Source organism: Nomascus leucogenys, chromosome 4 (genome assembly GCF_006542625.1).
Source record: "Nomascus leucogenys isolate Asia chromosome 4, Asia_NLE_v1, whole genome shotgun sequence".
Classification (NCBI taxonomy): Eukaryota; Metazoa; Chordata; class Mammalia; order Primates; family Hylobatidae; genus Nomascus; species Nomascus leucogenys.
The window spans coordinates 111123859-111141057 of NC_044384.1; the positions used below are offsets into that span (position 1 = coordinate 111123859).

The 17199-nt window shown below is 39.9% G+C and overlaps 1 long non-coding RNA gene across 1 annotated transcript in view; it reads left to right on the forward strand.

Moving 5' to 3' along the window:
* Positions 1–17199, forward strand: part of LOC105737684 — a 150289-nt gene that overhangs the window by 97041 nt on the left and 36049 nt on the right. The window lies entirely within an intron of this gene.

The window sequence follows — 17199 nt, forward strand, 5'->3', positions numbered from 1 at the left end:
ACAATTATTTATTGAGTGGCTACTGTGTGCCAGGCACTGATCCAGATTCTTAGGATCCATCAATGAACAAAACAAAGATCCCTGCCCTTGTGAAGCTTTCATTACAGTGAGAGGAAATGATAAGCAATACTCATAATAAATAAGCAAACTATAAAGTAATGTTACATGTGCTATGGAAAATGGCAAATGCTTTCCAAAATAATAGAGGAAGGGAAGTGGGGTGGGGAGTGCAGGGTGGGTGTACAGATTGCAATTTAATATACAATGGTCAAAGTAGTTTTCATTGAAAAGATGACATGGAATGTGAGGGAAGAGGAGGGATGTTTATCTGTTTGTGTGTGTCTGCATGTCTGTACAGTTCCTGCAGGAACTTGTATGGTTTTGAGGGACTTTAAGGACTTTGACTCTTAGTAAAATGAGTTTTTGGCATAGGAGTGTGATCTCACTTAGTTTGTGAAGGGCTCACACAGATGAATTTGTGAAGAATTGACCTTAGGGGAACAAATGTGGGAGCAGGGAGATGGCTAGGATGTTATTGTCATTGTCCTGGTTGGAGATGAAGATGGCTTGGACCAGGGTGGGAGGAGTAGAGGTGGGGAAAAGTGGTTGGCTTTGGAATATATTTTGGAGGTAGAGCCAATAGGGTTTCCTGACAGATTAGGTATGGGGAATAAAAGAGAGGAGTCCTGAATCATACCAAGGTTTTGGCTTGAGTGACTTTCTAGAGCTGTCATCCACTGAGATGGGGAAGACTGTGGATGGAGCAGGTTGGGGATAAAATTTAGGAATTCCATTTCAAAAACATTGAATTTAAGATATGTTAAGTAGACAATTGGATCCATGAATGTGGGGTTCAGAAGAGAGGTCTGGGATGGAGATACACATTTAGAAGCTGTCAGCCAGTAGTTGATATTTAGAGCTAAGAGACTAGATGAGGCCGTCAAGGGAGTACTGCCATCCCTTGGAAGGATTGGTTCCAGGACCCCCAAGTGATACAAAAAATCCACGGATGCTCAAGTCCCTTATGTAAATGGTGTAGTATCTGCATGAAACCTACACACATCCTTCCACATACTTTAAATCATCTCTAGATTACTTATAATACCTATACAAGTAAATGCTGTATAAATAGTTGGTATACTGTATTGGTTTTTATTTGTATAATTTTTACTGTTTTTTTTTTAATTTAATTTTATTTTTGAGACAGAGTCTTGCTCTGTCACCCAGGCTGGAGTGCAGTGGCATGATCTCACCTCACTGCAACCTCCACTTTCCGGGTTCAAGTGATTCTTCTGCCTCAGCCTCTTGAGTAGCTAGGATTACAGGTGCCCACCACCATACCTGGCTAATTTTTGTATTTTTAGTAGAGAAGGGGTTTCACCATGTTGGCCAGGCTGGTCTCAAACTCTTGACCCCAGGTGATCCATCCACCTTGGCCTCCCAAAGTGCTGGGATTACAGGTGTGAGCCACCATGCCCGGCCTATCGTTTTATTGCTATTTTAAATTGTTTTTCCACAAATATTTTCAATCTGCATTTGGTTGAATGATAGATGCCAAACCCATGGATACTAAGGGCTGACTGAAGAGACAGGGGATAGAATTGCCCAGGACTAAGCTTTGAGAAACACACATGATAAGTCTGGAAGAATGACAGGAACTGGCAGAGGACAGAGAAAGGGGCACCAAGGAAGTGGAAGGAAAGCTGAGAGGATGGGGTCATGGAGGCTAAGTGTAGAAAATAAATCAAGAAGGAACATATTATTTGTTTTGAGGGTACAGCATTTGATTTTGTTGTGGTGGTGTTTGTTTTGAGACAGGGTTTCACTCTATCGCTCAGGCTGGAGTGCAATGGCACGATCTTGGATCACTGCAAACTCTGTCTCACAGGCTCAAGCAATTCTCCCACCTTAGCCTCCTGAGTGGCTGGGAGTACAGGCATGCACCACCATGCCCGGCTAATTTTTTGTAGTTTTTGTACAGACAGGATTTCACCATGTTGCCCAGGCTGGTCTCGAACTCCTGAGCTCAAGCAATTCACCTGCCTTGTCCTCCCAAAGTGCTGGGATTACAGGTGTGAGCTACCGCCCCCAGCCATATTTGATGTATTTATTGTTATTTGAATCTTGGATATTCTTATTTGCTTCTACTATGTCAATTTCTTTTCTTTTTTTTTTAGAGTAAAGTGAAAGCAAGTTTATTAAGAAAGTAAAAAAATAAAAGAATGGCTATTACATAGGTAGAGCAGCAGCAAAGGCTCCTCAACTGATTATACTTATAGTTACTTCTTGATTATGTGCTAAACAAGGGGTGGATTATTCATGAGTTTTCCAGGAAAGGGGTGGACAATTCCTGGACTGAGGGTTCCTCCCCTTTTTAGGCCATATATGGTAACTTCCTGACATTGCCATGGCATTTGTAAACTGTCATGACACAGGTGGGAGTGTCTTTTAGCATGCTAATGCATTATAATTAGCATATAATGAGCAGTGAGGATGACCAAAGGTCATTCTCATCGCCATCTTGGTCTTGATGGGTTTTGGCTGGCTTCTTTACCACATGTTGTTTTATCAGCAAGGTCTTTATGACCTGTACCGTGTGCTGACCTCCTGTCTCAACCTGTGACTAGGAATGCTTAACTTCCTGGGAGTGTAGCCAAGTAGGTGCCAGCCTCACTTTACCCAGACCCTATTCAACATGGAGTCCCTCTGTTACAAACATCTCTAATATATTTTCCCCCTCCTTTTTACAAGGGAACCCTTAATCCTAAGGGTGGTAGAGGGACAAAGATCCATTTTCTGTAACTTCTTCAGGCTGAATAGGGATGATGATACTCCTGTCTAAATGCTAGGGTCTCTTGTATTCAGAGTAGAGATGAGCTCAGTCAGAAAGCATCAGTATGGCGAGGGCCATTCATAAGTCTGATAAAAGGTGATATCTGGAGGATTAGTAAGTGTTTAATTTTAGAAAACATTCAGTAAACTTATCCTGCATTCCTACACAAAGAGTACAACAATATATTCTACAATAGTAAAACAAAATAAGTAAAATTATCTCAAGTAAGCTAAGTAAGAAGGTTTCTATGAACTGCACAACTGTTGGAACCAAGCTGATATGGGGTTGCTGGCCAATTCCAACATGTGACCAGAATTAGAATACTGATCCATATTTTTACATTACCCATCCCTCTTGTTTCTTCTGAGCTGCAGCCAGAGATCACTGGTTGGTTCACAGGAATAAGCAGGATTAGTCTAAATTGAAGAAAAAACTCAAAAACAACCAATGAGACTAGAATTTAATAAGTATACCACAGTTTTTGTAACATAATTTTTCTCTCACCAGTCTCCCATTTTTACTAAAGACAAATCATGGTAAGACCAATTTGGTTTATTATACTTGGTCTGATTATTTGTATAAAGTGCAGCAAGAATAATTATTTTTCACATAGCCTTTCAAAACTGGCTTTGGCAGAACTTTGTTCCATAAAAGGAATCTCAGATAAGACTTTGCTAAAAGCTGAGCCCAGCCATGGGTTTGTACTGTCAAATACCTGTGAGTTGGGTAAATTTCTCTTCTCTTGAGATCTCAAGATATTTTGGGGCTCCTGGTCCTCTTAGAAAGTGACATCCTTTATTTATCACAGGTCAGGAACCCTGCACAGGGACTACGTAGACAAGGTATGAGGCCAGTTTTCCCAAGGGATTTTTATTGGCTCTGTGAGTCAAGTTTGATCCCTTAAAGGAAAGAAAGCCATTTCAGTCAAAGCCTTGGTAAAATAACCAGTTTCTCCAATTTGTCCTGTTGCAAAAGAAAACATTCTTATTGCACTTATGCAAATAACTATATTGCCATAAATTAAGAATACTCACTAACAGTTTCCAAATTGAGGAGATATCAGGTAGAGAGAAACAAATACGATCCAAATTTTGTTCACAGGAGTATACTTTACTCAATTGTTAAAAGCTGTAAATAGCTCAAAATAAAAGTTTTTCTTGTTCTGAGAAACAAAACAAAGGATTAGCAACATCGTAAGCAAACAGTCAAAAAGATTATTTCAGTCTTCTATTAGTTCAGTTGATGCAGTTAACTACTGTTCTGTTTGACTTCATGAACTTTTAAAATTTATTTACTTACTTACTTACATACTTATTTTTTGAGACAGAGTCTCACTCAGTTGTCCAGGTTGGAGTGAAGCTGTGTGATCTTGGCTCACTGTAACTTCCACCTTCCAAGTTGAAGTGATTCTTGTACCTCAGCCTCTGAGTAGCTGGGATTACAGGTGTATATCACCATGCCCAGCTAACTTTTGTAGTTTTACTAGAGACAATGTTTTGCCGTGTTGGTCAGGCTGGTCTTGAACTCCTGACCTCAGGTGATCCTCCTGGCTCAGCCTCCCAAAGTGCTGGGATTACAGGCATGAGGCACTGTGCCCTGCCTGACATTCATGAACATTTTAGCTCTCCATGAGAGTCCTGAAAACTTTTTCCTCTATTCTATTTTCACAGTCTCCAAAGTTGTTAGAAACCTGCACTCAAAACTACCTTTGAAGAGGATCAAAATAAGACAACAATTGTCTGTGGATGACAAAAAAGTCTTTGGACAGCCATTATTAACACCACAATTGATTAGGAATTTTTGTTACTTCTGTGGCATACAGCCATTTTATATAACAATTATAATTATTAATAACATATGCTAAGTCATGTCAGAATTATAGAAGTTTCATGTAATTTTGGAGCACATATTAATAACATATTTATACAGATACAGCACAAAGGAAGCCAAGCACCATTTCATACTTGATAATGCTTCCTGTATGATTTTTATACCAAATAAGCCAAATATATCTTTTTTGGACTTTAGGAGACCTAACATCTAAAGAATTAATTAGGTCAGAAAAGACATAATTTATAATTTCATTTTGGAAATTTTGTCAAATATCAAATGTTTAAAACACTTGTTATTATAAAATCAAATCCCAGGTCACCATAAGTCATTTATTTGGCCAAAATAATAACTCAAAAATTTTAAAAAGGCAAAAACCTTTACTCATTAATAGAAGACTTAGTTTTCCAAACAATCTTTTATCTTTCCTTTCTTTTTCCTACAGTTTATTCAAGAGGCAAACAAAAATTCTTCATTGTTTTAATATTACATGAAAATCTTGTTTGAGAGAAAGCCTAAATTTCACCTTTGTGTTAGTGCACTAATGACGTTAAACCCAGTTCTTAATAAAACCGTATAGACAAATCTATCCAATCTTAATCAGTTTGACTACAAGGTAAGATTCTCATAAACATTTTATGACCCTTTACAATCTTCTGTTAAAGAGCAGATCAGTGCTCTAAGAATACCCTGTTGTGCTTTTATTCCAATGTTCAATTTATGGAAAAACAGAATAATACCACTTTAAATTTAGCCAGTATGTTCACACACAGAATTTCTTTTACAAGATTAATCTTTCACGAACCTTTCACAACTTGCTGAAACCTTCAGTTTTATCCCATCTAACTTAAAACAATCCTTTAACCTTTTAATCTAGGCCAAAAAATCCACATTGCCATGCCTTCTTATCTTTTACCAAAAACACATTTTTATTTTCCTTACACACCTTGTGTGTAAAATTGTTTCTTCAATAGTCTCAATTACATATTACGATGTTAACTCTTAGCAATTTTTATTTTTGGTGAAAAACCTGGTGAGTAAGTGATTCTAATTATGTACCAGGTGTGGAGCTTAAGACAACAGACAGAAGTGCAGATAAGGTCTGACTCTTTCCACCATAGCCAGGGGGCATGGCTAACTCCACATGTTCCCAGGCCTTACCTGGAATCTAATAGCTCCAAAGCAGGTAAGTTGGATAATTTTCAAAAGTCAAAGAAGCAGTTTATGACCTTAAATCATTAGCAAACCTAATATCTGACTAATTATCAGTAACATCTGCATAATTTAGACCAAATGTCTTTATTTTACTAATAATATCTGTAAAACTGTCTTTGGGAAAAGATAATCAAAGTCACATGAACTAAAAGGCATTACAGTTTTAATTTTTCTGACAAAATATTTGATGTAAGCACTTATTACTTTTAAGCCAATTAATCAGAGCTCTTTCATACATAAACATCACATGCACACATATAAATACACAGAAATTACATCAACATAGTGTAGGAAGTAATTAAAGTAAAAAAGAATAAATAAATAAACGCACAGAAAGACAGAAGATCCAGTAGTTGTAAGGCTTTTCATTTGCCAGTTTTAAAGTTTCTCTTTAAAACATGCAGTTTCTAGGGCCCAATTAGCAGGTACAGCTGGAGGGCAACACAGATTCTCCCAAAATTAAGGATCCCATTTTTATATGAGATCCTGGATCCCCAAAAGAGGGAATCAGCCCATCTCCAAGGGAGTCTTATCTCTCAGTGGGGGTGGGGACATTTCCATACCTTCTAGGTGGCCAAGAAGCATGCTTCTCTGATCCAAATGGGCAGAGCCGTGTATTCCCCTATAAATGCCATTAGCTATCCCCAAAAGTGTATTTCCTACCTAGTTATTACACACCAAAGCTCTCTCATAATGTGAAGTAATTTCTGATATGCCCAAAAGTCAAAGACATCAGATAATGCAAAGCAAAACAGAACAGAGACTTAGATTTTGAGAGGAATCTATCCACTTTCAATTCCTGGGGTCCCATGAGGAAAATAGAGGTTTTTTTTTTTCCCCAAAATGGGGTCTGTGGTGCCTCCTCTATTTTTCCCAAGAAGTCCCAGGCTGTTTTAATTTTTCTTAAGTCCTCTCACGTGTGCACAGAGCGTGGCAAGAAGACAAAATGGAAAAAAATAATTCAGTCAGCTGAGAAGAGAAAAACCTTTTTCTTCAGAAAAATAAGATCTAAGAAGGCGAAAAAAAAACATAAAGTCTTTTTAAATGTACGTATAGCTTGGATATCCACTTTTAATTAAGCTGACTTTTTTTTTGGACTGAAAGTATTTTTCTTATCATTTTTGTGTCTTTTTAAAATATATATATTTATTATACTTTAAGTTCTAGGGTACATGTGCACAATGTGCAGGTTTGTTACATATGTATACATGTGCCTTGTTGGTGTGCTGCACCCATTAACTCGTCATTTACATTAGGTATATCTCCTAATGCTATCCCTCCCCCCTCCCCCTACCCCACAACATGCCCCGGTGTGTGATGCTCCCCTTCCTGTGTCCATGTGTTCTCATTGTTCAGTTCCCACCTATGAGTGAGAACATGTGGTGTTTGGTTTTTTGTCCTTGCGATAATTTGCTGAGAATGATGGTTTCCAGCTTCATCCATGTCCCTACAAAGGACATGAACTCATCATTTTATATGGCTGCATAGTATTCCATGGTGTATAGGTGCCACATTTTCTGAATCCAGTCTATCATTGATGGACATTTGGGTTGGTTCCAAGCCTTTGCTATTGTGAATAGTGCCGCAATAAACATACGTGTGCATGTGTCTTTATAGCAGCATGATTTATAATCCTTTATATACCCAGTAATGGGATGGCTGGGTCAAATGGTATTTCTAGTTCTAGATCCCTGAGGAATCGTGATACTGTCTTCCGTAATGGTTGAACTAGTTTACAGTCCCACCAACAGTGTAAGTGTTCCTATTTCTCCACATCCTCTCCAGCACCTGTTGTTTCCTGACTTTTTAATGATCACCATTCTAACTGGTGTGAGATGGTATCTCATTGTGGTTTTGATTTGCATTTCTCTGATGGCCAGTGATGATGGGCATTTTTTCATGTGTCTGTTTGCTGCATAAATGTCTTCTTTTGAGAAGTGTCTGTTCGTATCCTTCGCCCACTTGATGGGGTTGTTTTTTTCTTGTAAATTTGTTTGAGTTCTTTGTAGATTCTGGATATTAGCCCTTTGTCAGATGAATAGATTGCAAAAATTTTCTCCCATTCTGTAGGTTACCTGCTCACTCTGACGGTAGTTTCTTTTGCTGTGCAGAAGCTCTTTAGTTTAATTAGATCCCATTTGTCAATTTTGGCTTTTGTTGCCATTGCTTTTGGTATTTTAGACATGAAGTCCTTGCCCATGCCTATGTCCTGAATGGTATTGCCTAGGTTTTCTTCTAGGGTTTTTATGGTTTTAGGTCTAACATTTAAGTCTTTAATCCATCTTGAATTAATTTTTGTATAAGGTGTAAGGAAGGGATCCAGTTTCAGCTTTCTACATATGGCTAGCCAGTTTTCCCAGCACTATTTGTTAAATAGGGAATCCTTTCCCCATTTCTTGTTTTTGGCAGGTTTGTCAAAGATCAGATAGTTGTAGATGTGTGGTACAAGACAGGGATGCCCTCTCTCACCTCTCCTATTCGACATAGTGTTGGAAGTTCTGGCCAGGGCAATAAGGCAGGAGAAACAAATAAAGGGTATTCAGTTAGGAAAAGAGGAAGTCAAATTGTCCCTGTTTGCAGATGACATGATTGTATATCTAGAAAACCCCATCGTCTCAGCCGAAAATCTCCTTAAGCTGATAAGCAACTTCAGCAAAGTCTCAGGATACAAAATCAATGTGCAAAAATCACAAGCATTCTTATACACCAATAACAGACAAACAGAGAGCCAAATCATGAGTGAACTCCCATTCACAATTGCTTCAAAGAGAATAAAATACCTAGGATGTGAAGGACCTCTTCAAGGAGAACTACAAACCACTGCTCAACGAAATAAAAGAGGATACAAACAAATGGAAGAACATTCCATGCTAATGGATAGGAAGAAACAAGATTGTGAAAATGGCCATAGTGCCCAAGGTAATTTATAGATTCAATGCCATCCCCATCAAGCTACCAATGACTTTCTTCACAGAATTGGAAAAAACTACTTTAAAGTTCATGTGAAACCAAAAAAGAGCCCACATTGCCAAGTGAATCCTAAGCCAAAAGAACAAAGCTGGAGGCATCACACTACTTGACTTCAAACTATACTACAAGGCTACAGTAACCAAAACAGCATGGTACTGGTACCAAAACAGCTTGGTACTGGTACCAAAACAGAGATACAGACCAATGGAACAGAACAGAGCCCTCAGAAATTAAGCTGACTTTTAATCAAATCTCTTATTACCCGACTTCAGGCAGGCCAAACTGCCAATATTTCTGGCTTTTGAACTTTATCCAAAGTAACCTTACAGGTGCTCGGAGAAAGGAAGACTCAAGAAAGGAAGTCAGAAGTTGTTCATGGAGGGGAAGAGAATAAACAAATGGCAAAAGTCACACAAATATCAAATCAGAAAGGACTCATTCCCTAAGCTGAAAATTGAACCTAGGTTGCCAAAGTGAAAAAACAAAGCCTTGGCTACTAAGATACAGCTTTTGGCAGTTTGCATTGCTCTTCCCAGAAGGAGTCTAGAGCAGTTAATTTTGAGCTTGCAAAGGCTTTTAGCTGCTTGAGATAATTTTTAAGGTTATGACATGAACTCCAACATTCCTGTCCTCTGGATGGTGGAGACGAAGAGAAAGTACTACCATGTGGGTTACAAGGTCAAAATCCCAAGGACATAAAACAAAATGAGAAAGAAATTTCAATCAGTTTTGTTTGTTTGTTTCAGGGACCTGCAGCAAAGTTTGTTACTGACAAGTTTGTTGGGTTGGCTTGAACAGTTGGCTTATGGGGTCCTAAGGGGTGTTCTAACCTAAGATATTATAGAACAATATGACAGAATGATACAGAAAGACACACAAAACACACCAGATTAGCTACAGCTTAAGACTAGCCTCACAAATCCTTTTTTTCCCATTAATTAAAACTTTGCAGAGGAGATAAACAGTTTTACCATTCCTACAACGTGTTTGCACAGAGAAAAAGAGGAAAGGGAAAGGAGAACAGCATTGCCTGCAGCGGAGTGGGGAAAGCCAGGAGCTCAGGGAGGCCAGAGAAAGACCCGCCCATCCCCACAACACTGAATCAAAAGTCCAGGTAGCTGCTTGTCTATCACAAAGGGATCTTTTCCAGCAGTCCCATCAGCTCTCAAGTTTCCCCTTTTTGGGAGGAAAAAGCTCCTTGTGTCCTGTGATCCTCTACACGTCTAACCCTGTCACCCATAGCCATCAGGAAAGAGTCCAAGGCAGATTAATCGAAAGAGAATAGCGGTTAACACCCCATAGTGCCAAATCCATTTTTTACCAAGAAGGACTTTATTGAGAGGGGCCTCTAACCCCCTCAATTTTAGATAGGACTCTGACCTTTCTAAGTTGGGCCTTCAACCCAAGTTCGGTCAAGCATCCTTGCTTTTTATTAAGAGGGTGTTTGGCTGGGCCTGCTGGCTCATGCCAAAAAGTGCCCCAGCACTTTGAGAGGTCAAGACAGGTGCATCACTTGAGGTCAGGAGTTCGAGACCAGCCTGGCCAACACAGCAAAATCCTATCTCTTTTAAAAATACAAAAAATTAGCTGGGCATGGTGGCATACCTGCCATCCCAGCTACTCAGGAGGCTGAAGTGGGGAGTCACTTAAGCCCAGGAGGCAGAGGTTACAGTGAACAGATATCACGCCACTGCTCTCCAGCCTGGGCGACAGAGCAAGACTCTGTCTCAAAAAAAAAAAAAAAAAAAAAAAAAAAAAGAGGGGCCTTTAACCCACTCTGACTTAGGAGAGACTCTAACTCCTCTAAATTGGGCCTTTAACACAATCCCATCCTTTAGCCAGATAAAATATATCCCACCACTTATACAAAGTCAGCCAAATGGTGTCACAGTCTCTTTCCTTTCGGTCGGGGGTCTCCTCAGTACAGTCCCTTTGTGGATTGCCAGGAAGATGTTACTGGAAAGGGGTCCCAATCCAGACCCCAAGAGAGGGTTCTTAGACTTTGTGCAGGAAAGAATTTGGGGTGAGTCCATAGAGTAAAATGAAAGCAAGTTTATTAAGAAAGGAAAGGAATAAAAGAATGGCTACTCCATAGGCAGAGCAGCCTACTTTGTCAATTTCTGATATTTTAAATTTTCTCACAGAGATTGTAGATTTGTCTGTTTGTTCTTTGTATATCTATCATTTTTGTTTTTTATATTCAAAAACTTTAATGTTAGGTACATAAAGTTTCACATATAATTTTCCTACCTACTATTAAAATGTATTTATGTCCCTTTTGGGTATTCTTTCAGTGAATTTAGAGTAATGGAAAACAAAAGAAGCAGGGACTCAAGAAATGGCCCTGAAGTAAGAGACTGAGGATGCTGGAGAAGCAAGCACTAAGATTTATGCCTGAGAAGAGCTACAGCCATTAAACGCCACTGAATGCAAGTGCCCCAGTGTTACCAGTGCAACCTATTGATAATTGACAATCAAAATTGACAATTTTGAGTAGATTGTTTTCTGTGGTAAGGAAGAACACCACTGCAGCAGAGCTTTGGCTGTCTTCAGGGAGCAAAGACAAAGCTGGATTTTATTGAGAATTGGGTTTCATTTAAATCATGGCCAACTGTGGTGGCTCACGCCTGTAATCCCAACACTTTGAGAGGCCGAGGCGAGTGGATCAACTGAGGTCAGGAGTACGAGACCAGTCTGGCCAACATGGCGAAACTCCATATCTACTAAAAATACAAAAATTAGCCAGGCATGGTGGAGGGTGCCTGTAATCTCTGCAACTTGGGAGGCTGGGACACAAGAATCACTTGAGCCCAGGAGGCAGAGGTTGCAGTGAGCCGAAGTTGCGCCACTGCACTCCAGCCTGGGCGACAGAGTGAGACCCTGTCTCAAAACAAACAAACAAAATTAGGTCTTTCAATGAGATACTTGATTAGGATTGAATAAGGATCATGACATAATGGTTTATAATTGGTGGAAACAGGATGGTAAGGATTTTGAGATGATGGGATTGGAGAATCTTAGGAAGTAAGCTATCTGTTGATGCTTCTTATGAGGTATTTTTCAGGATGATGAACTTTCAAGTTATTTTCCTGCACTGGAATCTCCTAGCATGTCAAAGTAGTGCAAATGCATATGATAGAAAAGTAAGGTCATGTTAGTGTAGACAGTAAGTTGTATGTGTATGTGTGTTCACACACATGTGTGTGGGTATTCATTTCAGTTCCTCAACACAAAACCTAGCTGGGCCATTTCTCACAGTGGATGCAGACCTCCAACCTCTGGCCCTGACTTCAGGGCAACTGCTGACTCTGGGTCCCAAGGCTCACAGTTCTTCCCTCCCTGCATGAGTAGGTTGATGTTCCACATCTTCGTAATTCCCGTAAAGTTATTGAGGTCAACAAAACTGCAATTCCTAATAAACAAGTTCATCTTAAAATAGAAGAAAGCATACGACTTTGAGCAATACTGCTCATTTTTTATCTGAAATGGATGTCCTAATAGACATAATCTTTCGTCCATTACAGACAAATTAGATTTGGAGTTTTCAACTCCTATTTTATTCAGTTACAGGCTTTCAGTTACAAATGATTAGTGGCTGTAATTGTCCTGATTTCACCAGATAATGCTTCCATTTTTAGGAAGCAAAGGTTTCCTGGTAGACGTAGCACTCTCCAGTTGCTAAGCACAATTTACAGCATTCAGCTCATTCTCTTAATGTTTCTGACAAACCCCAGGCTTTGTTGAGAAAGATTCAGCTTACAATGTGGCTTTAATTTGTTATTATTATTATAATATTATTATTTGTTTTTTGGCCTAAAATGGTTAGTCTTTTTTTTTTGAGATGGAGTTTCACTCTGTCTCCCAGGCTGGAGTGCAGTATGCAGTGGTGCGATCTTGGCTCACTGCAACCTCCACCTCCCAGGTTCAAGCGATTCTCCTGCCTCAGCCTCCCTAGTAGCTGGAATTACAGATGTGTGCCACCACGCCTGGCTAATTTTTGTATTTTTAATAGAGATGGGGTCTCACCATGTTGGCCAAGCTGGTCTTGAACTCCTGACCTCAAATGACCCACCCACCTTGGCCTCGCAGAGTGCTGGGATTACAGACATGAGCTACCATGGCCTAGGGAAGTCTTAAAGAGAGTTTATATTCATCTCCCTATATATTACTATAATTGCTATTATTTTGCTTTCTGGTCATATCACTTAAGTAATTGAATAACTGGAAAACAAATTGAGTAAAAGCTGCTATCCAATACATAGATAGAAATTATACATTACCTAATGAAAAATGTGACCAACATCATCTTCTCTGTAGTGAGACTGTGGTGTCCCACCAAAATGCCTTCCCCAAGGCCAGTGGATCCACCCAGTTTCTGAGAGTGTTCGTGACTGATGGCTTACAGCTGCCCCCATCACAGAATTTCTCTGGCAGAACAGGAGCCATCTGGACTGGAATATTTCACCCTCAGCCCATCCAGGGCAGCCCACAGCCATTGAGTGACTGACTTCGGGGCACACAAGGTCCACCCTCTTGCCTCAAGCTGGGACTAACCCTGTAGTACAATTCGTGCTCAGAGCTTCCCATGAGATAAGCCGAGGCTGACACCAGCTGAGACCAATTTCTTGCTTAGCTCTTCCCCACTCCATCCTATTTCTTTTTCTCACCTTTTTTCTAAGAACACGCCCTCCATAAATCATATGTATCTAATCCTTGTCATCTCAGTCGCTGCCTGGAGGCAATCTGGCCTATGACATTTCCCCCAGCAACTGTTGTGTGGGAATTCATGTAGAAGACAGGGACTAGTCTTGCTAGAAACCCAAAAAAGTATATTGCCCTTAAAATGCAAACTCTATGAGGGAAGAGAGAGTGTCTATTTTGCTCATCAGTGTTCCCAGCACTCAGCACTTAGCACAATGCATGGCACATAACAGATGCTCAAGAGGTGTCTTAGTTCAGGCTGCTATAACGAATCACCGTAGACTGACTTATAAAGAACAGAAATTCATTTCTCACAGTTCTGGAAGCTAGAAGTCCAAGATCAAGTTGCTAGCAGATTCAGGATTATCTGGTGAGGGCTAGTGTCTTGATTCATAGATGATATCTTCTCACTGTGTCCCCACATGGCAGAAGGGATATGGGAGCCCTTCAGAATCTCTTTTATAAGGGTGCCAGTCCCATTTGTGAGGGTTCCACCCTCATGAACTAATCACCCCTCAAATGCCCCCACCTCCTAATACTATCAAATTGGGAATTAGGATTTCAACATATGAATTTTGGGATGGGGAGACACAAGCATTCAGTCTATAGCGAGAGGCATCATGAGATCAGGCAATGTGGTATCTCAAGTCAAGCTTTATGGAGTCGCTTTTATAAAGATGCACAGGATAGGACCCTCTGTGATAGAATATCTTGTTTTTGTCTATCCTGAAATTTTAGCTTTTATTTTGGGCAACCACCCCTCTCTGTCTTTTGGTTCAGCTGGGGCTGACTTTACCCCAGTCACTGCCTAACAATGAAGACAATACCGAGGAAGGCAGAGCTGAGGGTATCATTTGAGCTCCTAGATTCAGGTGTGACTGAAGACAGCTGTAACTGTGAATCTTTAGTTTAATGAACATATAAACTGTCTTGTTATGCTTAAGTTAATTTGTGTTGTGTTTCTGGCACATGTGATCAAAACAGTCTGGAGTAATAATGCATGCTTCTATCTACATTGCAAAATATTTTCTCATTCAACATACCCCCATGCCTGTAACTAACAGCCTACATCCCAAATAGCTGGGGAGGAGAGAAGATAGCTTACCTATGAAACCTGATTTTTCCTGCCGAATGAGAGATACTTACGCAGGGGAGGGTGCATGTCTTCAGGCATTTTATCTGATGATATCTGCATCTTTGATCAGTATCTGAAAACCCCTTGTCCAGTTCAAAATATTCTACTTGACCTCTGGGACCAGAAAATACTGCACAGAATCCTAAAGCAAACTTTTTTACGTTTACCTCAGAGAAAAAGAAGTAGGAGTTATATTGAATGTGCTTAGGTAGATTTGGTTTAAATTGTTAAACAGATCAAGAAAAGGAAAATCACCCCCAAAACATAAAAACCTAGAACCGGTCAGTGAGATTTGGCCATAAAAAAGCTTTAATGAACTTTTCTTCCTAAGTAGGATAAACTAGTGGAGCCAACTCCATTTAGCTTCCCACTAGGGTAAGGCTTAGGAGACAATACAGTGAATGAGGCACAACCCCACAATTCTAATATGTCAACCACAGCCCACTGAGTTCCCACACGGATCCAACAGTTGAACATGAAGAACAGGGCGGCAGCAGTTTCGTTACAGGAAAAGAGGGGTATCAAGGTACCGGCCTCTTCACACTACGTACATTGTTCATTATAACAAGAGTCCTGTGGTGGAAAAACAGATTGGGTAGAGAAAGTTGGTGCCACTGATTCTTTCTTTGGCTTCTTTGCCCTAACACTCAAACGCCTGGCTTCTTCTCCCTTTTTAGTTGAGTGCTTAATGTATTAAACTATGTGGAAGTACAAAGGAGAGTGTTAGTGACCATTTCTTTGGCCCAGATTTTGCTAGAGAAATCAAAAGTGCTTTCTAAAACAATCTGGTTTGTCTCAACTCCATTTGAATGTCTTCTTTTAAGGCCTATGCTATCAAAAAATGTTTTGAGTTCCTGTAAAGTTGTCTGATAGACTCAGTGGAAAGGTTTTTGTTTTGCTTTTAAAGTAAATGAGAGAAATTGATTCCAAGTCGAGTTAAAGAAGGGCTTCATTAAGGAATCAAGTGATTTTCAGGGGTGAGTTATAGAGTGATGAATATTCCTTAATAATTGAGTCTCAGAGGCCAGGTGTGGTGGCTCATGCCTGTAATCCCAGCACTTTGGGAGGCTGAGGTGGACGGATCACCTGAGGTCAGGAGTTCAAGACCAGCCTGGCCAGCATGGTGAACTCCTGTCTCTACTAAAAATATAAAAATTAGCTGGCCATGGTGGCGCACACCTGTAGTCCCAGCTACTCAGGAGGCTGAGGCAGAAGTGCTTGAACCCAGGAGGCAGAGGTTGCAGTGAGCCGAGATCACGCCACTGCACTCCAGCCTATGTGACAGAGCAACATGCCATCTCAAATAATAATAATAATTGAGTCTAAGAACTTACTGTGAAGATTTGACCAGAAAAGTGACAAAAATGGCTATCTGTGGGAAAGTTCTAATACACGTTTTGGTTAAAAAATATTAGAAAGAAACAACCTAAATGTTCATAAATAATGATGAATGGACAAATTGTGGTATATCCATATAATGGAATATTATTCAGAAATAATAGGAGAAAGGAAGGATGTATACATGCACAAAGTGGATGAACCTCAAAAGTGAGGCACTAAAGGTCACATATCGCATGATTCTATTTATATGAAATACCCAGAATAGATCAATTCATAGAGACAGAAAACAGATTGGTGGTTGCTAGGGGCTGGAAGGAAGAGTATGGGGAGTAACTGCCTAATGGCTATGGGGTTTCCCTTTGGGACAATGAAATATTTTGAAACTAGATAGATGCAGTGGTTGTACAATATTTTGACTATTAAATGCCACTGAACTGTTTCCTTTAAACGGCTCATGTTATGATATGTGAATTTTATCTCAACAAAAACAACAAATGACAAGAAAGGGTGTCCCTACCTCTATTATCAACCCTCTTAAGGAGCACGGCAGGGACAGGTGTATTTCCTGGGCTTAGTGCTGCAGTTGGAGCTTCTATCCCAGGCGTCATCCAATCTGGGTAGGAGGAGCCTCTGGTTTGTGGTGTGATCAACCTTGATAGCCCTCCTTGGATCCCTGTTCTGAGCAAAGCTGCCTGGCCCCACGGCCCACCACTAGCGGTTTCCATCTATTCCTTGCCCTGAACAACTCCCAACATGGTATCCACTAATTTGTTGCCAATCTCCAGAATCACAAGCCTCAAAAATTAACCAACGTGGGGTGGGGATGACAGTTTGAGGAAAAGAACTATAAAGTTGTCAGAGGCCAGTGACTAAGAATAACTCACTGAATACTTTCACACACTTTCATACACTAATTGTGAGAATGTAAATTGACTCAACAATTCTAGAAAGCAATTGAACAATGTGTTTCCAAAGCCTTTAAAATGATCATATCCTTTGACCTAATTATTGCTCATCTATACATTTATTCTTAGGAAAGAGATGTTAATTAGACAAAGAATCAGCTACATGGAGGTTCATTCAGTGTTATTTATAATAGCAGAAAATTAGAGACAATCTAAAGCCCCCCAAAAGAGCAATATTGTGATATAGCCATGAAATGCAATACTGCTTT